This window comes from Leguminivora glycinivorella, chromosome 14, assembly GCF_023078275.1.
Source record: "Leguminivora glycinivorella isolate SPB_JAAS2020 chromosome 14, LegGlyc_1.1, whole genome shotgun sequence".
Classification (NCBI taxonomy): Eukaryota; Metazoa; Arthropoda; class Insecta; order Lepidoptera; family Tortricidae; genus Leguminivora; species Leguminivora glycinivorella.
The window spans coordinates 7,702,268-7,729,309 of NC_062984.1; the positions used below are offsets into that span (position 1 = coordinate 7,702,268).

The window sequence follows — 27,042 nt, forward strand, 5'->3', positions numbered from 1 at the left end:
TTATGCGAGAGAATGTCGGGCTCCGAAGAAGAGTCAAGGGAAGAGTGATATGTTAGCTTTCAATGTTACACACTGTGAGTGGAAAGAACCCAAGGAAGATGACAAATGGATATTGGATAGTGGCGCCTCTGGACATATTTCATTTAAAAAGGAATATTTTACAGAAATTCACGAGTACAGAGGTTCACCATTGAAATTAGGAAATGAGGAAATTTTAGATGTGGCCGGACAAGGAGACATATTGTTAAATAAATGGGTCGATGGTCAGTGGGAGACCAGTGTTTTGAAAGATGTTTTATATGTCCCTAAGTTAAACAGAAATTTAATCTCTGAGGGAGTGATAACAAGACATGGATATGAAATTGTTAAAAAAGGCTCTGATGCATTTATATATCTGGACAATAAAAAAGTTATGTGTGCATCTTTAAGAAGAAATAACTTATATGAAGTGAAAGTGAAAACTGTATTAAATCAGTGCAATTTAGTACAAAAATCGGACTTGCGTACGTGGCATGAGAGGTTATGTCACTTGGACATTAAAGAAATCCAGAAAATGTGCAATAATAATGTGATAAATGGTGTGGAACTAACTGATTGTGACAGTTTTGTGTGCGAGGGTTGTGCCTACGGAAAACAAGCTCGGAGACCGTTCCAGAAGTCCAGCAGAGGTCCACTGCAGCCAGGTGACATGGTTTATAGTGACCTTTGTGGCCCCATGAGCGTGCCCTCAGTACAAGGTATGAAATATTTCATATTATTTAAAGATGCTGCCACTGCTTATAGACATGTGTACTTTCTTAAGAACAAAAGTGATGCATTAGAGTATTTCAAGAAATACAATGCCATAATAAAGAATAAATTCTTGCATAGTGTGCGTGTGTTGCATACTGACAATGGCGGTGAATTTAAAAGTAAAGAATTTAAAGAATATCTGGACAGTGAAGGCATACTGCATGAATTGACTGCTCCTTATAGTCCAGAAATGAATGGCCGGGCAGAACGGGAAATGAGGACAATTATGCAGAATGCTCGGTCTATGCTATATGCTCGTGGCATATCCCTTGATCTTTGGCTGAAGCAGTCAGCTGTGCTGTGTATATACTGAATCGTACGTCTTCACGTCAAACCCCAAGTGTTACACCTTATGAACTATGGACTGATATGAAACCTAGTCTAGATCATGTAAGAGTGTTTGGATGTGTGGGTTATGTACATGTACCGGATCAATTAAGAACGAAGCTAGAGAGTAAGAGTCGAAAATTGATGTTAGTTGGATATGAACACACAAATTACAGGATGTATGACCCAGAAACCAAAAGAGTGACAGTATCAAGAAATGTTATATTTGATGAGAGAAACACACCAAACTTTCAGAAGAATGAAATAGAAATCTCACTTCATTTTCGTGATGAAATTGAAGATGAAAACAGTTTAGAACAAATTGAGATAGAAAGGGTGGAGCAAGAAGAGGCAGATATTCCTTTGGATGAGGATACCTCTAATGGTGATATGGATCGACAGGATGACACCTATATACCACCTTGTGAAATTAATGCAGAAGCGTTACGCAATGAAGTTTCATACAACTTAAGACCCAGGAGAAACTGTGTCTTTGAAGTAAACTTTTCAAATAGTTTTGATATCCCTGTTACTTACAATGATGCTATCAACAGTCCGGAGTGTAAAGAATGGCTGAAAGCTATATCGGAAGAGCTAGAATCTCATCAAGAGAATAACACCTGGAGCTTCGTTGATCGAGAAGATCATAGGACCATAACATCAAAGTGGGTTTTCAACATTAAAAGGAACAAAGATGGTGAAGTAGAGAAGTATAAAGCCCGCCTTTGTGCTCGTGGCTTTACACAAATTCAAGGACTTGACTATTATGAAACATTTTCACCAACTACCAGATATGAGTCAATTAGAATATTGCTAAGCATTGCTGCTCAAATGGATTGGAACATTAGACAATTAGATGTGAAAACAGCATTTTTATATGGGGTCCTAGAAGAGGACATATATATGGAAGTGCCAGATGGTGTTACAGCACCAGCACCTAATAAGATATGCAAGTTAGAAAAGTCCCTCTATGGACTGAAACAGGCTTCCAGATGCTGGAATAAGAAATTTACAGATTTTTTAGTAAAATTTGGTTTCAAACAATCACAGGCAGACAGTTGTGTTTTTGTAGGTAATTTTAAGGGTGTTAAAGCAATCCTGATTTTATATGTTGATGATGCTCTGGTTATGTCTGAATCTAATAGTGTTTTAGACTTGATTGTTAGCCATTTGAAAATTGGTTTTCAAATTAAAGAAATAGATTTGAACAAATATGTGGGTTTAGAGATAGTCAAGAGCAATAGCACCATCTGTATACACCAGAAAAGATATATAGAGCAGATAATATGTAAGTTTAATATGAGTACTGCAAATGCGTGCAATACACCTGTTGATGTTAATGTGCCTATTAAGAAAAATGAAAATGAGAATGATATTATTGATTTTCCCTATCGTGAAGCTATTGGTTCACTATTGTTCTTGGCCAACGCAACTAGGCCTGACATATGCTTTGGTGTAAATGTCTTAAGCAGATATATTAATAATCCTAGTTTGGAGCATGTAGCTCAAGTGAAAAGAATAATCAAATACCTTATTAAAACAAAAGATGTCTGTATTAAGTATGAAAAGCAGTCAGAATTAGTTGGTTATTCTGATTCAGATTTTGCCGGGGACTTAGATTCTAGAAAGTCAACTACGGGTTATTTATTCATGTTGAATGGTGGGCCTATCTCGTGGGCTAGTCAGAAACAGCCCTGCGTGGCCTTGTCAACCTGTGAGGCTGAATTCTTAGCTGGTTGTGAAGCAGCCAAGAACCTGTTATGGCTTAAACAATTTTTAAAGACATTGAATTTGATATGAATTGTACAACTTTGTGTATGGACAATCAAAGTGCCATAAAACTTATAAATAACCCAGTTTTCCATAAGAAAAGTAAGCACATAGATGTAAAGTTTAATTTCATTCGTGAAAAAGTCCAACAAAAGTTGATAGATATTAGATATGTGCCCAGTACAGAACAACTTGCGGATATATTTACCAAGGCTTTACCGGCTGTGCAATTTATGAATATCAGAGATCAGATACTCTCTATATTGTAATTTTCTTTGATTTGCTCTAAAATCAGGAAGTTGTTCTGTTGGCAATTTGAAGGTTTGTTTTTTTTTTTGTTTATTGTATGCTATGAGTAAATGTAATACACACATTGCACTAGCCATATCAAATTTAGTGGGAGTATTAAATATTGAAATTTGATATTGGCTGAAAGCACTAGCTGTCATAGACAGCACTTTATTTTTTAATTTTAGTTCCCTAAATAGCCACATGGCGCTGGTTGTATCGGTCTGTACATTTTTGCTCACGTTTACTTACCGGGTCAATGTACTTTATATTCTTTAATATATTAGTTATTTACATAAAGTATTCTTGTTTTTCTTATTCCGCTAATTGGGGGGACGCACTTTTTTTTCCTTTAGGAGCGATTATTTCCGAAAATATTAATATTATCAAAAAACGATCTTAGTAAACCCTTATTCATTTTTAAATACCTATCCAACAATATATCACACGTTGGGGTTGGAATGAAAAAAAATATCAGCCCCCACTTTACATGTAGGGGGGGTACCCTAATAAAACATTTTTTTCCATTTTTTATTTTTGCACTTTGTTGGCGTGATTGATATACATATTGGTACCAAATTTCAGCTTTCTAGTGCTTACGGTTACTGAGATTATCCGCGGACGGACGGACGGACGGACGGACGGACGGACGGACAGACAGACATGGCGAAACTATAAGGGTTCCTAGTTGACTACGGAACCCTAAAAACAGACAAAAAATAACAATATTGAATATATATAGAGCATATCATCTAAAAATGTCGAGATATAAACTTTTGATGCGATATAAATTCCATGGTAAAGATGCGATTTCAGCGTTCTACAGTTTTGCATTTCAACCATAAAATGCAGGCATCTAAAATCATTCCAGCCCAACTTCACATAGATTTTCCAATAGCAAAGCGTGAAAATGAACATAACTGTCAAATTTCAATGAAAATACTACTCCACAGTTTGCAACGTCAACTCAAGCTGGCGCGGTATTAGCTAGGTCAGACTATTACTTCCATAGCTCACTTTAAATCATGAATAAAGTATTAGAAATTGCTATAGACCGAAACGTTTGTACTATGCAATGTAAAATTGAATTTTGCATTATGGATCGAGCATGGTTGTAAAATTTATGAAGAACAAAGCCTGAACAGAAATACAATATTGTCCAGAGAGCGCTGTTTCTTCTGATGTCTACAGTTTGAAGAAAATAGGTAGTCCTTATAATAGTAGAATTAGTATTATCAATTGTAATTTCAATTCAATTTTAAATCTTTTGTTAATATATACAATATGACGTGTAAAAGTGCCCCTGTGGCCTATTTTCTGAATAAATTACTTTGATTTTCTAATGAAATCCCGCAACATGATAAGATAAAATAAGATAAGATACATTTATTAATAAAAATTAACATTTTTTACACGTCAGAATATCGCGCGTAATGGCGCGTAGTCAAATATTTCTGGTTAGGCTTTAGGTTCTTATGGCTCTTCTTCCCCATTGGCCAATGAAGGGCAGTTTGCAGTTGATTTCGATCATGTATAAGGTTTGATGCGGCCCATGATCGGCGATGATGGATCGATCTTTTTTTATAGACTGGTCAGTGATTGACCTTAGCAGTAGTAATCAATTTATTGTGTACAACAGATTTATATACAGTGGAAAGTGACGAAACTCACTGGTTCAGTAATAACCTATTCACTCTTAACTTGAATACGCCCACATTGTACTCGGCCGGGAATACAGATGAGGGGAGCATGTTTCATTCCTTAGCAGCATATCATATAATTTTTGGACAAACTTCTAAGGAAACAATCATGATTGTATGTCACCACGCGATGACCATCATTGCCGATAGCGTAGTAAGCCGTAAAAAATACACAATTTTTAATATTCGTGATGTTACTCGTAATTTTTAGAATACGCGCGTGTGTTGCAGATTTTTCCATTTTCGCACGTAGCACACACACTCTATTATTAAATTCCAATAGTTATTGGATGGAAGCATTGCAATTTTATTGTACCTAAAATTATAGATGGACGGAAAAATTCAAACTATAATATACTTCGAATATGAAATACGATGATTACGATGTTGCTTCACAGCTTAAAATTGAAACGTTACATTTGAAATAATAGACATCATATTATAATAAGATTATGTACTTTAGCGTGCAATGGCTGTATTACAAATTCTCCTTCCTCTCTCATCATAGCTATAATAATTAAATTCCCATAAAGTTTAGCTCAGCGATGTTTTTAAACAAAAAAAAACACACCATTTACCAAATTTCTACTCATTTTTATTGCGGAAAAAATATAAAAATGTTTTTATGAACAAAAAGAAGCACATCAAGATCACACAGTTTTTTATTTGTACGTGTAACACAATACGAAACGAAGTTTTCTTTTACAAAATGTGGGAAGAGAGGTGTCAAGTCAAAGTGGATAATGTTGTACATCTCAAGAGCATTCTTCAGCCTAGAAAAGTGCTCATTCTACGCTCCAGGCGATGCGGGAACGTAAAGAATTCTACCGGCCTAGCCGAAATAACAATCGTTGACACTAGACGCCGGTATAAACGCAGTCTGGCTCTGTCGCACCAATACAGAAGAGCGATAGAGATGGCTAGGCATGAAAAAGATTTTTTTGTGAGCTTTTGTGCATTTGGCTACGTACTCTGGGCCGAGATTTTTAATAAAAATTGTGTCAAATGTTTGACATGCTTAGGCCCGTTTTTCAATTAGCTGCCTAAATTGAAATTTTGGATTCGCGTCGGGATCTAGCGATAATCTTTAATACAAACGCGACATGTATTATAATTTTCTATGGAAATGTGATTCAATAAACAAAATTTATAATTTTTTATCGAACACTGTTCAAATTTATGTTTCGGTACATAATGTGGCGTTTTTTCCTGTACTAGTTTGCAAAGTAGTACATTTTATTGTCAGGTCGAAACTTCAAAGGGAAATATGAACTGAAAAACGTCTTCCGATACACGTGCCAAGAGGAAATTCGTAACTCGTGTCGGTTTAAAAAACGCTTCCCTCAGTCGTGTTTTAATTTATTGCCACTCGTTTCGAATTTTGTCTTGTCCGCACTTGTATCATAATTAGTGTCCAAAAATATAATAAATATAATAATGTACTATTTTGACACAAAGTTCCTACATAGGTAAGTAAGTACCTAGAATAGATAATTATTACATCACATGGACAAATCTTGTCGTAACCCAATTCCTGAAAATCAAAGTACATACAAAGCAAATCAAAACGCTGAACAATGCTTTCTCGTATATCATACATTATTCGCGGAGTTTGCAAGAATGTGAATAGGCGAAGGATTCCTGAATATTTGCTTAAGGAAGCGCGTTGGGGTAACTTTGTACTGGATTTATTTTTAATAATAGAACGGGGCTATTTATAGCCCGACCCTCGAGGGATATAATGCAGTGGAATTATGTATGTATAATTTTGGGGTTTTTATGCCCACATTTTTCTTCTGAACGAATTTTTAGGATGCACAGACCTACAACTTGAAGATTTATTCATATTAAACGAAGTATGCGTCTAAAGTATTGCAGAAAATGAAAAAAATGTTTTAATTATTACTATACAGGTAGGTAGGTAGGTACTATATATACATACAGTGAAAACAAGCATGATAAATATTAAATGGTATACATATTGCATTAGCGAAACTGCCACTAGAAAAGGACGTAATTTTTGTGAAGGATAACCCATTCGGCCTCCATGTTTTTAAATCAGCCATCTTTTTTTAACAAATGGGAAGTACAAGATTATAGGTACCTACTGTATTAACCTCGTAAGGCCCAATGTACATATTGTTGCATTGTATTTTTGCAATCTAATTTGAATCTTTCATGAACCAAATAAAGTAGAATTTCCATTGATACATTGATTTTTGAAACAAACGAAATTCGTACCAATTTACTTATAGAACAAGGTTCAAATTCAAAATGGGAAAACTAACTATAAACACCAGAACTTCAATTACACTTCAGTATTATTATTTTTTACTTGAACACATTATCAGCCCGATTTAAACTTAATACGTCAAAAATGAGCTAGATCTGATATTCATCGGATATGTCCGTGTCAAAAATGGCGCTCCTTATTTAGAGAAACTAACAAATTCGATCATATGAAACTCGAAATAAAATTCGAAACAATATACACTATGAAACCTTCCTTTTATGTTACCAGATTTCTATAAATTTCCGGTAACAAAAAAGGAAAGATTCATACAAACAGCCTAGGACATTTTGGGTAACCTAGTGGATCTTGCTCAGCATCATGGACAATTTTTATCAAAATCGGAGACGTGATCCAAATGTACATACAAACTATTCGGGAATTGCTCATTTAAGTTTAAATGAAGCGGTATATCTAAATGCTATACCTATTTCGAATAAATATTTTGTCCGCATAACCTACTAATGCTAAAATTTGTAGGTCACCCAGCTGCAGCGTCAGTGTAAAAGGGTTATCAAAAATGTATGAACCCGGGATAGCCAAATTACGTAGCGCTAATGCTGTTACATCTGGTCTTGCGTTCTAGTAGCTTACAAATGCAGGCGATGTAACCGGCTAGCAGCGGAGAAATTAAACGAAGGTTCTTCCAGTAAACAATATAATATAAAAACTAATATATACAATAAAGTGGGTACTATCTGTCAGTACACGAGTAGGTATTTACAAGTAAAAGATCGTCACTGGCCTCAACGTTCCTCATGCTGGTCTTCGTCGAGCCGTATAACGTGGTCTGTCCGCGGGTGACACTGCGCTAGTCGTATAGAAACCAGGCTGAAGATGTTCCAGCTCTGAGTAGTATAAGCAGCGACGTTCAGCAAAGTTCTTCTTAAATTTTAAAGTAGAAGAAAGGGCTGCATAAGAGGTAGCCCAACACAAACACACTGTTTTTACAATAGAAGTATTTCACAAGTTTTAAATACAATTAAATCAATAGCACTTGAAATGCATATTAGCCTTCCCCGGCAGAGAAAATTTTGTCCAACCAAAACAAAAGACGCGCGATATGGCCGTACTTTTTCTTCTTAGCGGCCAGTGCGTGCGGCGACTGCAACATGCAGGTTTGCCATGTTACAGCGATTCAAATCTCTGGCCTAACCAAGGGCTATTTTACAATACAATACAAACTTCTGCTTCTAACTTAAAAACTGTGCTCTTGTCGGTGGAGCAATCTCCAATTCGTCCGGTCCTCTGCCAACTCCTTCACCTTCAGGGTAAAAACGTTCACGAAACGAAACGCTCGTAGATATTTATCTCTATCGCTCTTGCTTATTGGCGCGACAGACTACCTTTCGCGGCGTTTCGTTTTCGTTTCGCGTCGCAGAAATGCCATTCGGCTACGGCACCTGGTACGATACGACACGACCTGAACCTTTTCTTTAATTTGGCTGAAATAGTTGCTCCTAGGTCTTCCTCTTCCTCTCTTTCCTTCTATTTTTCCTTTTTTGAGGAACAGTTCGTGTCGTAACACATGTCCATCTAGTACAATACAATACAAACATTATTTATTGCTCATGCACCAATACAACAAAAATTTGTCACATTAGTGACAATTGTCGCCCAACAGTGACACTTCGTCGACATTGCCTGGTCAATGTTACTTATCAACCCAGAATTGTCATGACACTGTGGTGAATTAGCGCATAGAGGGCCAACCGGGAACGTGCGTTCGACGTTTTATTCCTTCTTTGTTGCACTTGAATCGTACGTTAGTGTGTCCGGGAGGTAAAAGGGCCTCAGAAACACACTGATCCGCGATCTTGAGACCCAGATATTTGCTTTACCGAAGAACGAACTTGTATTTACCGGTTTTTGAGCATTTTATTATTAGCCTCAGCTTGGCACGCTATTTGAATAATTATCAGTGATGCTTGGATTAGAATCTCAACATGTGTTATTTTTATTTTTTTCTTGAACAATTTAATTTTGAGCTTAATGAAAATACAAAAACAAATCAAAATACATCAAAAAGGTATTTGGGATTAAGGATTTCGACTTTTAAAATCACCAATATTGAATCTTAACTCGCTATAGCTAATTTCAGAAAATTTTATTATGAAAGGATACGATATCATGCCATCATAGCGTGGCGCGCTTTTAATATTTTTAAGCTAAATGGAATAAATTATTGAACCGGAAAGTTTTCCTTTAATTTTTGATGCAACGTTTTGCATTAAACTGCATCATTGGCTTTTGTCTATATTTTATAAACTCGCGTTATTTCATAGGAAAAATTTCTGACGCAGAATAATAAACGGGTAATAAAAGCACGGTTCTCAGTACTTTTATTCAACTTTTCCTATAGAACACTGAGTATAATTTCATATAAGGTTTAAAGTTAAACATTTAGGTATCGATTTAAAGTTGTGCTTGGTTTTGTTGATTTCGGATTTTTTATTATTTCTCCTACAATCATCATTATTAAATATGTAACTTTAAATAGAATGACCCATTTAACAAATTGAATTACGAGAGTAGGTTCAAGCAATTCAATAACAATTGTCTTCAATTACCGCTATAATTATGAATGAGAATATAAGTATAGAAACAAATTATACAGCGTACAATAAAGATATAACCACCCGTTGTCTACGAACACTGTGAGGAGATCGCAGCGATGTAATTAATATATTACATACATACACAATCACCCCTGTATCCCATAAAAGGGTAGGCAGAGCACATGAACCTACTCAAGTTTCAGTGCTACTCTTGGCAAATAAGGGGTTTAAAGAAACGAAATTGTGACATTGCAGTGACAGGTTGCCAGCCTCTCGCCTACGTCACAATTTAACCCATATCTCACAGTAGACTTCTACGACACCCACGAATATTTATTATTTGCAATATAATCCGTCTTCATAAATTTCCCGTTCTAAAACCTCAAACTAAAGCAATTTTACATACCACATCAAAACCTACTCTTCGAAACCGTACGCATTTCAAGACGGTACAATTGAATGCGCGCTCCAGAAACAGCGAAGTAGGGCAGCCGCTTCCCTTATCTGCGCGATATCTCTCGTTCCGCAGCGATTATACTATTAACAATGCACTTTTGTTGTAGGTCACAGGTCAGTAGAACCCGCTTAAAATGACGTCGAAAGGAAGCGAACGTCACACTAAGCGAATGTCATGTAAAGCGTAGTATATTCTTATTTAGTTTTCAAATTCATGTGTTATTTCTTTTATGGAAGTGATTCTTAGTAACTGTGAAGTATTTATAAGATTATCACTGAAAATTAAAATACATTGTCGCAATGAACGTACCAACTGTACCCAACAACGCAACGCAAGATTTTGTTAGCCACGAAAAACAGCGAAAATTTTAATATAACTAGTCATTTTTTAGGATTATCTCGGATTTATATAGTAAGCGGTTTCTCAGTATCAGCAAAGTAGGGCAGTCATTTCCCTTATCTGCGAGATATCTCTCGTTCCGCAGCGATTATACTATTAACAATGCACTTTTGTTGTAGGTTACAGGTTACTGTCAGTAGAACCCGCTTAAAATGACGTCGAAAGGAAGCGAACGTCACACTAAGCGAATGTCATGTAAAGTGTTGTATGATTTCATAAAGTTTCTCGAAACATCTATATATCTAATACTTTTCAACGAGCAATTATTTTATATTTAATTATTTATTCATATATCCAGGCAATCTCAGAAACAGCTCGAACAATTTCGTTGAAATTTGTTATGTGATAGTCTTAGGTCCCGGGAAATGCATTTTTTTTATGAAAAGATATAATTCTATTTTCAATTCCACGATTTTTTTTATTATGGGGCAATAATCAGCTTGTCTTCAAATTGGTTAACTGTAAGTACCTACTGGTCATAATTTCACAAAAAAGTGAAGTCGGATAAGATGACTTTGTCACAATTAATTTTGCATAAGACCAAACTTCGCACAGTAACTCCGTCATTTTATACCGTAAGTCAATCGTAAACTAGAACTTTCCTTTGCTAATCCGCGAATCGATAACGTGCAAGTCAATCAGTGCTAACCTGTTATAATTACTTGCGTATTTTTTACATGCAATTAATTTTCCCACCCTCCCACCGCAAAAATAAAAATAAATACGCAAATAAATATAACAACCCACCACCAAAAATACAAAACTCGACACGTGTTTCGCCTCTCTACGAGGCATCCTCAGGAGCTGATGTTGACGGTCCGAAGTCCCGCAACTGACTGATCGTCCCCAGAATGTTCGGCCATATTTATACTTTGTCCACCCCCCCTACCAAGCAAGTTAGATGGAAAAATTCGTAATAACGGCGATGACGCAACATTCAACTGCTCATTAAGGATTAACCCCCTATTGTTGTACCTAATTATCTCCAACTGTTCTAGAACCCCCAAACGCAGCCCTTTCTCACATACATGTAAAACATCAAAAGAATGATTCTCTGATACAGTATGGTCACTCTCTATCAAATGCTTTGCAAAATTGGATCTCTCTGGATGGTTGTGCCTGTATGATGCCATATGCTCCTTATACTATACCTAGTAGTGAAATTGCGGCCCGTTTGGCCCACGTACACTTTGTTACAAACATCACAGCTCAACTTATAAACCCCAGATTTTTTCCCTTTCTCGATCCTATCTTTGCCGTTACAAAGCTTGGAGTGCAAAGTGTTATTTGTCCTAAAGGCCACAGGAATGCCGTTTGACTTCAAAATCTTATAAATGTCCTCTGACACTTTGCCAACATAAGTAATGCTCGCTTGACACCTCTTAACCGGTTCAGAAGGACGTGCCGCATACAACATATTGTTAACCATAACCATTCGCTTCTTTCTGATGATGCCATCAACGATTGATTTATCATGTGTTGTTGAGGATGCCTCGTAGAGAGGCGAAACACGTGTCGAGTTTTGTATTTTTGGTGGTGGGTTGTTATATTTATTTGCGTATTTATTTTTATTTTTGCGGTGGGAGGGTGGGAAAATTAATTGCATGTAAAAAATACGCAAGTAATTATAACAGGTTAGCACTGATTGACTTGCACGTTATCGATTCGCGGATTAGCAAAGGAAAGTTCTAGTTTACGATTAACATGGATTTCCGCAAAGTAACGCCTGATTCCATCGATTATTTGAAAACGGCTAGCGTGGCCGAACAGGCACGACTTTATGTCAAACTAACCAAACAACATCGTGCAGCTGTCCAGAATGTGTGGTTTAATCAACAGTGCAAGCGTTTGAACGTTGTGCCTAATTACATCCAGTTGCGTTGTAGTAGCAATTCGAGGGCTGCTAAGTTGGCTGTTAGTAGGGCTCAGAGAATTTGGTTGAACGAAGAATCTCGCCATTGGTTTTCGGTTAGAGATAATTTGAAACTGCATCTTAAAGTGTTGTATTCTGAACTCTCATTTAAGTTGCATAATCTCGAGTTTGATATCCTAGACCAAAAGGCGAGATACTTTGCTTCTGAACTTGCACATGAGATGTATACTACTCAGCTAAACAAATTGCGTAGGTTAACGGAGTCGAGTTCGAGTTCGTTTTTGAGGGGAGGGAAACGGAACCAACACCTCACCATGACTTCCATCCTCGTGTGAAAAATTTAACTGATGTGGAGTTTTCGGAGAATGAAGTAGAGCTTTTAGGAAAAGGGTTGAAATATAATTTCCAGCCAAAAATAACTCAGGGGACGTTAGAGAATTTGGCTGTGGATTCAGAGGTAGCGATAGTGCGGGGCCGTGGTGATTTAGATACCAAGACCATGGTGGCCAATGTTATTAAGAGTACTGTTCCGGCACAGGGTGGTGGATTTAGTTCTGATGGTTTGGCACTGAGAACTATTCAACAGAAAGTGCGAGAAAATGATTTGGTAGTTTCGAAAGCAGACAAAGGAAATTGCATTGTTATTATGGAGAAAGGAAGTTATAATCAGAAAGTTCTTGATCTGATTCAAGGTGATGGCTTTTCGAGTTTGCAGAGAGACCCAACTCCAGGATTCCAGAAAGATCTGAGACAGGCAATTAAGAACTCTATGTTTGTTACATATGTATGTATGTATGTATGTATGTTATGTTTGTTTTTGAAACTGAACATCAGAAGAGCATGGTTGTGCCAATGAATCCACGAGCTCCTATTCTTTATGGGCTACCTAAGATTCATAAGGATAACATTCCAGTTCGTCCAGTGGTCTCATATTTGGGTGCACCAACTTATAATCTAGCTAAGAGGTTGAATCACATTATTAGAGAAAAGTCTCAGTTCCGGCCGAAGTTTTGTTTGAGGAATAGTTTGCAGTTAATAGAAAAGATCAAAGATATTATTATTCCAGATAATGCTGTCTTGCTTTCGTTGGATGTAGATAGTTTGTTTACGAATGTGCCGTATGGGGAGACTTTGGATATTCTAAGGGACCTTTTTGAAAAGCAACGTTTACATCCAGGGGAGGTAGATGAGTTGATAGATCTAACTACTATATGTATGAAACATAATTATTTTAGATTCGGGGGACAGTATTATTTGCAAAGTGATGGTTTAGCCATGGGTTCTCCACTGAGTCCTTTAATGGCGGATATCTTTTTGGACCACTTTGAGAACCAGCATATTGCAGGGAATGATAATATATTGTATAACTTCAGATACGTAGATGATTTGATTATTTGTTGGACGGGGAGTATGGACCTGCTGGATGAATTTGTTACTGGGCTTAATAGTAAACATCCAAAGATCAAGTTTAAGAAGGAACTAGAGCAAGACAAGTCATTGAATTTTCTAGATTTGACCATTACTAGAGTTAATAATAGTCATCAATTTCAAATTTACCGCAAGCCTACACATACTGATACAGTTATACCAGCTTCTTCTACACACCCTTGGCAGCATAGATTGGCCGCTTTTCACTGTTATGTGCATAGGATGTTGTCTGTGCCTCTTTCTGAAGAACACTATCGAGCCGAATTGGACAATATTTACCACTTGGCAGTTTCGAACGGTTATGATAAATCAATCGTTGATGGCATCATCAGAAAGAAGCGAATGGTTATGGTTAACAATATGTTGTATGCGGCACGTCCTTCTGAACCGGTTAAGAGGTGTCAAGCGAGCATTACTTATGTTGGCAAAGTGTCAGAGGACATTTATAAGATTTTGAAGTCAAACGGCATTCCTGTGGCCTTTAGGACAAATAACACTTTGCACTCCAAGCTTTGTAACGGCAAAGATAGGATCGAGAAAGGGAAAAAATCTGGGGTTTATAAGTTGAGCTGTGATGTTTGTAACAAAGTGTACGTGGGCCAAACGGGCCGCAATTTCACTACTAGGTATAAGGAGCATATGGCATCATACAGGCATCATAAGGAGCATATGGCATCATAGACGACCGGTCTGGCGCAGTCGGTAGTGACCCTGCCTGCTACGCCGCGGTCCCGGGTTCGAATCCCGGTAAGGGCATTTATTTGTGTGATGAGCACAGATATTTGTTCCTGAGTCATGGATGTTTTCTATGTATATAAGTATTTATATATTATATATATCGTTGTCTGAGTACCTGCAACACAAGCCTTCTTGAGCTTACTGTCTGTGTAAGAATGTCCTATAAAATATTTATTATTTATTATTATATTTATTTATTATTTATATACAGGCACAACCATCCAGAGAGATCCAATTTTGCAAAGCATTTGATAGAGAGTGACCATACTGTATCAGAGAATCATTCTTTTGATGTTTTACATGTATGTGAGAAAGGGCTGCGTTTGGGGGTTCTAGAACAGTTGGAGATAATTAGGTACAACAATAGGGGGTTAATCCTTAATGAGCAGTTGAATATTGCGTCATCGCCGTTATTACGAATTTTTCCATCTAACTTGCTTGGTAGGGGGTGGACAAAGTATAAATATGGCCGACCATTCTGGGGACGATCAGTCAGTTGCGGGACTTCGGACCGTCAACATCAGCTCCTGAGGATGCCTCGTAGAGAGGCGAAACACGTGTCGAGTTTTGTATTTTTGGTGGTGGGTTGTTATATTTATTTGCGTATTTATTTTTATTTTTGCGGTGGGAGGGTGGGAAAATTAATTGCATGTAAAAAATACGCAAGTAATTATAACAGGTTAGCACTGATTGACTTGCACGTTATCGATTCGCGGATTAGCAAAGGAAAGTTCTAGTTTACGATTAACATGGATTTCCGCAAAGTAACGCCTGATTCCATCGATTATACCGTAAGTCACTAAAAACGGAGTATTAAATAGAAGTCTCGTTGGTGAAAGGTTACTATTACCTTATTTATAAAGGGTTTGGTGTAGTGAAGTGGGCCGACGTTGTATGGAGAGGGAACCACGAGATAAATTAATTTTAATTAATGGATGGCACGGGCTTATGATAGACTCGAGGTTTTGTAAGAGCTGTAATTGGGTTATTTCGTAACTATTAATTTTTTTCGGAGCTTTATTCGACCTGCAAAACTGACGTTTCGTTTAAATCATAAATGGTCAAGTAGGTCGAATCACGTGTTAACATTTTTTTCGTGCGATGAGAGTAAACGAGCACACAGTTATTGTTATGATAAGCGATCACTGCCGGCCAGGGACACCCTGAACAACAGAAGGTTTGGAGGTACGTTACCGGGCCTTTAAGATGGGTGTACGATGAGTATTTTCAAGATATTCAGCAATTAAGTTTCTGACGATAGTTTTGGTTTCATGGATTACCAGATAGATAGCTGCCTCATTTATGCTCACGCGAATCTAAAATTTACATATTTTAGGCACTAGTACTACTAGACTAGCAAGGCGTACACTCTTTTTTTTTGATAATTAAGCCTTTTATTTCCAATAGATCACATCACATTAAATGACGATTACATTTCATGCATATTACAAATTATTTGATTAAGATTATTTATATTAGTATTACAATATCTTTAATTAACATTACATATATTAATCAGATAATAGAACTTGTGTATTTGTATCATGTAATTATATCATTCATTGTTTTTTTTTAATGTATTTATTTATAATTTATTTTAATCTTTTTTTTATTTTATCTTCAAATATTACTAAATTTATATAATTAAAATGAAATTATTCTCTTATATCTATTGGACTATCCATTTTTTTGATAGTATCGTCACAGTATAAAGTTAAATCAGTAGTTAATCTCAGGCAGCGGCGACGCGGTCGTTACTACTGCGCAAGGTCACGCAGGGTTGTACCTGTGCTACTGTCCTACTCGTAGTAACTGTGTATGGCGCTAATGCTAGTACCAACGCTCTTTCTACCTTTTTATCTAATAAAGATTCAAGTACGTGTTTGTTTCTTAAATACTGACGAAATCGTATTTACATTAAATGTTTGAATAGATGTTTGCACAATATTTAAGTAGGTACCAAACTTTCGAGCTAGATAGATCGCAGCATCTACCTAAATGTCGTTACAGATAAATCCTTATTGATTTTAATGTGTCATTCTAGCTTTAAACCTCACTTTTACGCCATTTACGTAAGCAATAATGTACCTAACACTGCAAAAATATAACAACCACTTACTTTTCTGGGTGTCTAGGAATTCTAAAGAACATTCTGACATTTCCGCATTTTGAGAACTGTTCTCCATACACCCATAAACACTACAGTAACGAAAATATGTCTTCGGTGCTGACGTCATTTTCTCCCAAACTCAACACGTCAACACAGCGCGCGAACGCGGCCCCGACTGTCCAGCCCAATACTTACCAGTTTCGCATGTATTCGGTGCATATGGAGAGTAGTTTTCGACACACCGCGCGGAGTGAAGTTTGTTAGAAGAGTTATTACTGCTTTATACTGTGGTATCGTGTAAGTAAATGACCCCGATAAATGACAATGTTGTAAAATAATTTACATTTTTAATGTACATGTCAGTAAAACGTTTATATGTGCAAATAAAAAATACACGGTCTTCTTATGTAAATAATGATATGTTTATAATGCCTTGGTAATTTATTTACATAAAAAGGTATTTTTTATAAGAAACATATACATAATAGAAACGAAGTTTACTGTAGTATGTTGTCAATTGAATGTCTTCCGTATTTTTGCTTGGTTTCTGGATTTAATCAAAAGTTAATTTAACAAACCTAATGTAACGACTCTCAAACAATAAGTATTTTGCTCAAACATTGTATAAAATAGACGGTAAAGAAATCTTACAAAAGTACTCACCCTAAATTGAGGAAGGTTGGAGTAAATGCCAGCTAATCAAACTTCTGACAGATTCAACTGTTCACTAATACTCTTAGAAAATTTCAATTTTCCAAGTTTGTTATCGCAGTTGGAAGTAACTGAAACAATGGGAAACTCGTATTATTATAACAATTCAACTTGAAATATTGGTATGTTTCGGGCGGTTGTCTATTGTTTGCCCGACTGTCATTTAACATAATATTCATTTGCCCGAATCTAACTTGCCTGAATTTCATTTGCCCGAATGATTTGTTTACCATAAAAATCATATGACATACTCGTTGTTTATCCGAATATTACCTTCCATAATCATACAATGCCATACTATTTGTTAGCCATATTATTAAGTGCAATAATATGGTTTCATAGAATATTCAAACGCCATAAGCAATTTTTGCCATATTAATTGTTGCCCATATTATTACCTAACCTAACCTACTTTCTGATAGCAATTTCATTTTCCAGGGGTCACAGTTCTAACCTAACCTAACCTACTTTTCCAGCAGTTTCATTCTCCAGGGGGTCACAGTTCTAACCTAACCTAACCTACTTTCTGATAGCAGTTTCATTTTCCAGGGGTCGCAGTTCTAACCTAACCTAACCTACTGTCTGATAGTATTTTCATTTTCCGGGGGTCACAGTTCTAACCTAACCTAACCTACTTTTCAAGCAGTTTCCTTTTCCAGAGGTTCACAGTTCTAACCTAACCTAACCTACTTTCTGATAGCAGTTTCATTTTCCAGGGGGTCACAGTTCTAACCTAACCTAACCTACTTTCTGATAGCAGTTTCATTCTCTAGTCCTTCTAGTACCTATTATAGTAGTTTTCGATTCTGCCAAAGCACATTATGGAAATTGACTTTTCTGGACGCTAATTTGTATGACAAATGATGGTATGGAATGTGGTAATTACGGATTTCGATGATTCTGACAAATGACATTATGGAAACTGACTTTATGGGAAACAAAGTTTCTGGCACTAGATTAATATAGTAAACAATGATTATGGCATAAGATGTTATGAGAAACAATATTATGATTGTTGAATAGGATGGCAAATAAAATTATGGCAAATGAAATTCTGGCAAATGGGGGTATCCCGTTTCGGGCGTTTAAAAAAATATCGGTTAAAATCTCTGGTCTATTTTATTACCTGTAAAACAATTAGCCTCTTCACCAATACTAATAATATAACAACTTTATACGAGTCTAATATCAAGATTATTTGCACAATACGTACAAATGCCACTAGTTGTACAAGTACATGATTGTACCATGTTTGTTTGGCCATTGTCTAATAAACATTGCGGGCAATTGACATCACACTAGAGCGTCGATTAATGGAGATCGTTCTCATTTTGGTATTATATATAAGTGAGTGTGTTTAGTAAAACGTCCCACTTTGTCGGTTACCACTAAGGCGAGATTTACTTGTATCTTTATATGGATAAATTGACAAATCGGCTTTATAGCAATCGACAAAGTGGGACGTTTTCCTGTGCACACTCACATATAATTATGTAACTTTGTCTAAGACATAACTTTATTTCTTTCTTAAGTAATTGTTTTCGAATATTTCACAGAATTTGTTTGCTACATACATCACATAATTAAAAACTGTCTCATTAATATCATGCAACAAACCTGCTAGGCAAGCATGGTTGCGATAAATTATAAAACATCAGGTCATCTCTATCTCACTATTAGTAAGCGATAGGGACGGCTAGATATTTTATCATTTGTCGCGCGACCACACTTGCCTGCCTGCTGTTGAAATATTAAAATATGAAGCAACAAATTCTTTCCAAAGTAAATAAACTTCTCAGTAAAAATAATCTGGGATTATTTGAGAGCCTCTACCATGAACATCGGTCGTTTTATAATACGTTACTTTATAGGGTAAACGTCACAAAAAATACCGTAAAACCCGCCAACTGTAGTCCATTACTGCAACTACGGTCCACAGTTTCAAAAATAATTTAAGTATCATATATCATACCAATGCATTTCGTCGAGTCCCAGTATTTTTAACCGACGCAAAAACGACGGGGTGTTATAAGTTTGAAGTGTCTGTCTGTCTGTCCGTCTGTCCGTCCGTCCGTCCGTCCGTCCGTCCGTCCGTCCGTCCGTCCGTCCGTCCGTCCGTCCGTCCGTCCGTCCGTCAGTCCGTCCGTCCGTCCGTCCGTCCGTCCGTCCGTCCGTCCGTCCGTCCGTCCGTCCGTCCGTCCGTCCGTCCGTCCGTCCGTCCGTCCGTCCGTCCGTCCGTCCGTCCGTCCGTCCGTCCGTCCGTCTGTCTGTCTGTCTGTCTGTTTGTCTGTCTGTCTGTCTGTGTGTGTGTCTGTCTGTGGCATCGTAGCTCCCGAACGGATGAACCGATTTAGATTTAGTTTTTTTGTCTGAAAGCTGAGTTAGTCGGGAGTGTTCTTAGCCATATTTCATGAAAATCGGTCTACTATGTCGCGGTCGGGAGTTTTTCAAAATTTTAATTTTGTGGTTATCATCCATTTATTTAATTAGTCAGCCTTCGACCTACAAATGATATAATAAAAGGCACACCTGTACAAAATATTTACAATTAATTTTGGTTAAGTTTTACAATATTTACAATTAACCATAGTTGGGAGATTTGGACTATAGTTGGGGGTTTTACCCGATCAGTGGCTTCAAAACCTGTTCACCTAAACATTTTAAGAAATTATTGACAGATTGGCTACTAAATAAATGTTTTTACTCCATAAACGAGTTCTTCAATACTGATGAAAATGATAATGAGGAATAATTTAAAAGATTGTATGCTAGCTTTAGTCAAGAATAATTTATCCAGCCAAAATTATGTAATTAATTATTGTTTTAATGTAAGTATTGTCTATATATTGTATGTTTATGTAGTTCAAATTTAATTGCACGAAATTATGGATTATTTTTGTAATTTCTGCATGCTCAGTTGTGAGTAGAGTACACTGTACCACTGATTGTATGTTACCATCTATGCACCCACTGTATTCTGGCAAATAAATACTTTGTATCTTGTATCTTGTATCTTTGTATCTTGTATCTATGTAATTTTTGGTTCTAGTAAGTAACTGTTTGAGTCTGTCACTTTCTCCATACAATAAAACGAATGTCCTTTTTCGTGATATTTACTCTATCGCGTCACGAATTTTATTCTAAAGCATAACTCATGGTAGCGGCTCAGTTCATTTTTACCAGAACGGCGTTATCTCGGGGCGGTCAAGGCGTGACAGCCGACGACAGTGATAAGGGACAGACGGTTTTTCCCGTCATTTGCTTCTTGCTGTTTGCTCATTTTCTTCGCTTGCCGAGAATGAGAGAAATCAATTAGTTTTAGAAACCAGTACCTACGTAACTTGAAAATTGTTTTTTTTCAAAATTTTGTTTAATGGAAAAAGTTAATCTTACCAGCCCACCATTCTACCAAGGGAGCTGCCGAGACTTAGGTATTCATATACCCTTGGCTCATAGGCGCTCGACTACATTTTTTTTTAAATTATAAATGGGCTTACTCTTGGCCACAGACTAGCCAAAGGCAAAGACGTCGCCTACGGTGGAGAGAGCTCACCCAGAAGATGCCTGTTCACTCTTGATTTGAAGGTTGCCGGGTTATATGAGCTCGGAAATATAGCCGCCGGCAAGGAATTCCACTTCTTGGCAGTGCGCATGAGAAAAGATGAAGCAAAGCTCTTTTTGCGTAAGAAGATTAATTTCTCACTCCTTCAGTAAGTTTTTCACCTTTTGATATAATTGACAGACGTTTATGCTAAATAGGTACAACATTAAAATGTGTTGAATAAGCGGAGAATGAAGTATGTACTTTAATACTAGTTTCCCTAAACGTATCTCTCTTCCGTCATCTGTTTGGTTTGGAATTACACCCTTACAGATGATTCGCAACATACGCCATATATCACTAGAGTCCATTGTAAGCTAGACCTTGTAACAGTCAAAAGGTGACCTACCTACCCTACCCTATACTCTACCATAAGCACCCCATATATTTAACAACCCAAGAACCCATTAAGCTTAAGAACAACCCCTGAATTTAATTCCAATTTATTTTGTTTGTTTTGTTCTGCATTTAAAACGATTGGCCATAAGAAAAATAATAAAATGTGATCGTTTAGTAGAGGAAGGACGCCTAAGTTGTACGAAGTAACCACAAATCCTTTTCTCAAGTGTAGGAAGTTTCAACACACTAGATATTCCCCTACTTTTACAAATTCTACCCCCAACGTAATAATAGTTCCCGCTATTCTAATATTCCCTATAGATGAGTACCGATACATAATTTATTTTATAGAGCAATTACAACCAACATATTCTTTCAATTCTCATAGTCAAATATACACTTTGTGAAGTAGAAAGAAATAAAATACAATAATTAAGGTGAAAAATTCAATTTATTTGTCAAATTTTTAGGAATTTTATTTTTAAAGGTGTTTTATCCCCAACGCGTCCTAGTACGAATTACAATACATAGTCGGTAATACATACTAAGCTGTGACCATCAACGTAGAGCTATTTACCAATTCAATTCTTTCTTCGAATTGAATATGAAATTGGAATTCTATTTCAATTATTTCTATTTTATATTGAATCAGTGAACATACATCTTCAATATTGATACTATTCAAGATAATTTAAAGGAAAACACTGCAATTCAAGAATTCCAAGAACCCCTTGTTTTATTTTGTATTTAGGGCTTTATTTAGGCAAATACCCCCTGGTTTGCGCATGAGGTAAGGTCGCCTATTCTGTCATCTAAAATGCCAGGCCTTGGATCCTTTCTTAGAATCATCTTTTCTGGAATGTGAACCTATCAACCGGTTCTCTTAAAAATTTTGAACCATATAAACCATAGAACCCCAGACTCTCCTCCAACATATCGACAAATAAAGACTACAATTACTATATTTGAACAAGACAATTCCATTTAATGGCCATCATTGTATGTGGTAAGCTTGTACGCATTGCTATACAAAACTTGCCTCAACTGTCACGTTACGCTTAGCTGATATACTCAAGCCTGGACCTCCTGCCCAAACAAGCATCATAACTTCAATGCCAAGTAGCAAGAGAAAAGACCTGAGTCTCTTTAATTTATCAAAACCAAATCCGAAATAAAAATATTTAATTCAAACTGGCATTCCCGACAGAACCTAGTCCCTAAGCTTCTCAAAACCCAGCTATCCCATATACTTCAGCAATTAAACCTCCAAAGATATAGTCCCCATTAGCAGCTCATTCTACAGATATAATAAATAATAAAAATATAATATCACGTATAAAGAAATAAAAATAATCTTTTATTTCTGAAGAATAAATAAAATATAATTGGCTTCAGCATTTTCTGAATTTGATTAAGAACCTTAGTTCATTTAAAAGCAAAAGCTTGTACAGAATAACCATATAATTAACACATAAAATATCATTTAGTTTGCTTCAGAACTCCTTGGACTTAAAGTAAGACCCTTGGATCTCAAACACAAAAACATGCAGTTAAGCATTGTTTTTCTGAAGTTGTTTAGAACCTTAGTTCACTTAAAAGCAAAAGCTTGTATAAATAACCATATAATTAACATTGTAATAAGTTCTCATATAAAATAATTTAGTTTGCTTCAGCATTCATTGGAATTAATGGAAGACCCTTGGATCTCATACACAGAAAATATGCAGATAAGCATTGTAATAAAATTATAATATAATATGCTCCAGAATTTTCAGAGAATTATTTAAAATCTATAGATTATTCAAAGTGTATAATAAAAACCCTTAATAAATCAGTTATGTTTCAAAGTACCACAAAATAGTCATATAACAAAGCACAATAGAACATCATAATGAAATCACAAAGAAAAACAGTGATAAATATTAAAGAACTCACATGACTCCTTCTTATCTTTGGAGAGATCTCCCCGTGGCTGCTTCGACCCGCGACTCGTTCCTGAATGATCCCCCTGCGCCCCGTGTACTGGCTTATATAGCCCGCTCGGGTGCCGGCCCCGCCCGAACCTGCCACGCTAGCGTCCCCCCGGAGCCCCGACGACCCTGCTCGCTTGTATTACCATATATGGGCATCCGACGCGCACCCTGCAGCGCCGACGCGCTCATCTCGATCGTGATTGGTTGCGCACCATCGCCTGACGCCAAGTCGAGTTCCGACCTGTTTCCTAGAACTTTTGCTACCGATGTTTTGAATGATGTTTCTACTTGGAATGAAAATAACGATTATATTTATGCATGCATAGGTTTGTACGAAACGAGATTATCGGATCGTCACAATCTGTTAATATAAATAGTTAGTATGGATCTATAGGCCAAGTTAAACTGAGCGGTCGAAGTAAATGAATTTCGTGAATAAGGTAGCTGATATTAGTGTTTTTGTGATCATGACCACAATAGCCACGGGTCATCGTATGCTGAAAGGATATTAGACTAATGTGGAATTAATTACGAAACCATGAACTAGGTACAGTCAACCAATTGAAACCCTAGGCCACTGTAGAACTATGTCATAGTGACGTTATAAATCAGATTGTAAGAAATCTCTTTCTGCATGTAAATTTGACATGGTTGTAGAGTGGCCTAGGGCACATAATACATATTAGTGTACCTAGGGTTCCAATTGGTTGACTGTACATATTTCGACGATGTTTGACCGGCGGTTGGTCGGGATTTGACGGACGTCTTAACCCTTAAATGCAAGATTTTTTAGTTTTGGTTGGAAATAATGTTTTTATTTAGTTATTTAGATGTAGGGTCTAGGAAAAATAAATAAAAAAGTCGGCTTATATTGTGACTAGTTTATTTAAAAGTATGTACATTGTAGCCAAATGGCAACGTCATGCATTTAAGGGTTAAAAGTGAACTGAGTCAAGCACTAGTCGTTACTACCACTTCTACATACATATACCTGATCTAGACTATATGTATAATTGTATATCTGTATAAGAATACATAATATTTCGTTATTATAACTGATGTGAGCTTTCTTCTCGAGACTGAGGCGTAGGGTTAGATCCGGCGCAGTTTTATTTGAAGTTCTTATGCGCATTGTAATAGGCTACTTGCCTCCTAGTCAAATCAGCTTCTTTTTAAAAACTGTCAAAACGAATTTGAACGACTTTCTAATATGGAATTTGTATGAAAACGAATTGAGTGACGTCACGGTCAACTCAGTTACTGTATATATTTCTACTTGACTTATTAAATAGAAATTGGATTTAAAAATAACTTCTGTCCATGTTTTTCGTATAATTATCTGATGTTTTATTTCGTGCATGGTATAAAATATTTTATTTTAACTACTGTCAAGTTCCCTATATGCCTAATTGAAAAATAAATATTTCATTTTCATTTTTATTTTTCCATTGAAATTATTTGTATGCCAAGACATGAATATTTATCAAAGAACTTTCAAATCCAATATCGAATCAAAAACACCACATGTCGGTAACTATTATCCTCAAAATCTTTGAAATCAAGAATTCTAAAATAAGTTTTATACCTTTCTCAGATCCAACACAAACAATTAAAATCGAGTACCAAGTCATAAGGGATTTCGGCTTAAACCCAATTAGTTTTCCTCATTTTGCTGTCAGCATTAATAAAACGAAATCTAGAGCAGATCTGTTTTTCATTCGACTTGTATAGCGAGCGGCGTAATTAAAGGAAAACTAGAGTCCAATTAGTCCCAAATGGAGCCCAAAATGGAAATGTATAAGAACGGACCGTATTACAGAGCCATACAAATTTATAATAAAGTCCCTCAATACTTAAAAACCGAACCACCAGATTTAAACTTCATAAATCGACTTAAATGTAAGCTGGTGGAAAAGTGTTACTACTCAATCGCTGAATTTATGGAAGATAAGAATGTGAAATTTGTCCCCTAAATATTAAATAATTAAGTAGATAAATGATAATAATAAGTAGTTAAACTATTGGTGTTATTTTCACCAAAACGATTTATTGAAAAAATTGTAAAATTTATCGTTATTACTAGCAAGCTAGTAATGTAAGATGTTTGTAAACAATGTTTTGCTACACCCTTTCCAGGGTCCATTATGTATATGCCCATGTAACATATTGGAATGCAAATAAAGATCTATCTAGTCACGGTTTATAATACAGATACCTAACTAACTATATTTAAGGACATTGTATGGAGAAAAAAAACTGTGGGCTATTTCACCAAATTGACACTCAAGTCACACGTCAAGTGTCAGTGTCGTGCGATAATTTTCACTATAGTGAAATAGGCCACTGGATGTTACTTGATTTTCATGGAAACCTACATAATATAAGTAGGTTTAAGTTCGATTGCTTGTACCACAGAATATATAATAGTACAAGTACAGAAGGCTCACTCCTTTGATGTTCACAAAACGCCGCCATTATAAATTCTTACCTACTAGACATTTAACAAACGGACCACACGCGAGCAGCCGACATTGAATTCTATTGCGCTGCGCGAAGGTCGTCGCCACTGATTGGGCCGCGAACTCGCGGCCGCCGGTATGTACTTGTAGCGCGGCGATAGAATCGCGGAGTGAGCCGCGTCTGCTTGTACGCCTAATGGAAATACCATTCTAATTATATTTGCATTGTTATGTTCCATTTTTTTATCTACCCATGTCTTATAGACAAAATGAATTATAAATTATGTAATTATGTTTGTTCTAAATTCGGACAGTTCACGTGTAAGTTCTTACGTAAAATCAGTGATAAAATTAGGAATTTGAAAAAAACACAAAAAATAAGGGAAAACTAAGCTGAGTTGAAAAGAGGTAAGTAAGTTGAAACAATATCAATTTTGCAGTATGTAAACGTGGCTACATGTAATTTTATTCTGGTGGATAATATGACGGTAGGTATCTAAATATTGGCATTGTTTCAATGCACCTCTGTTTCAACTCAACTTCCAAGGTCTCCCATACATACCTATATTATGATTGTAAATCTTAATGTACAGCTGAAATGAATACCTGCAATCCATACTTAATATTATTATTTATTAATGGGAAAGTGTGTGTGTCTGTTTGTTTGTCCGTCTTTCACGGCAAAACGGAGCGACAAGTTGACGTGATTTCCTTAGTGGAAATAGTTGAAGGGACGGAGAATGACATAGGCAACTTTTTGTCTCTTTCTAACGCGAGCGAAGCCGAGGGCAGAAGCTAGTACTCTATGTTAAATTAATTATAATAAAAAAAGAAGGGAATTTGAGGTATAAAAATGCGTAAATAAATTCTTATTAATTACTTCAACTCAACATAATGTCGCTATATCCATACTAATATTATACACGGGAAAGTGTGTATGTCTGTTTGTTTGTCCGTCTTTCACGGCAAAACGGAGCGACGAATTGACGTGATTTTTAAAGTGAAGATAGTTGAAGGGATGGAGAGTGACATAGGATACTTTTTGTCTCTTTCTAACACGGTCGAAGCCGCGGGCAAAAGCTAGTCATTTATAAATGTCACTCTGACAACATAAATCAAACTCTTCGACCATCGACGTCTACATATACTCGTAACTACACTAGTGTCTTGCATAGAACATAAATGAATTGTTTTCAGTATTACAAGCCGGAGTATAGATTGTTCGATCT

At 36.4% G+C, this 27,042-nt stretch overlaps 1 protein-coding gene across 1 annotated transcript in view; it reads right to left on the minus strand.

Annotated features, from left to right (window-relative positions):
• LOC125233195 (voltage-dependent T-type calcium channel subunit alpha-1G) overlaps positions 1 to 27,042 on the minus strand; it is a 294,775-nt gene that overhangs the window by 233,814 nt on the left and 33,919 nt on the right. The window contains exon 2 of the mRNA XM_048139099.1: positions 17,394 to 17,512. The gene's annotated coding sequence lies outside the window, so the exon portion shown is untranslated. The remainder of the gene's footprint in view (positions 1 to 17,393; positions 17,513 to 27,042) is intronic.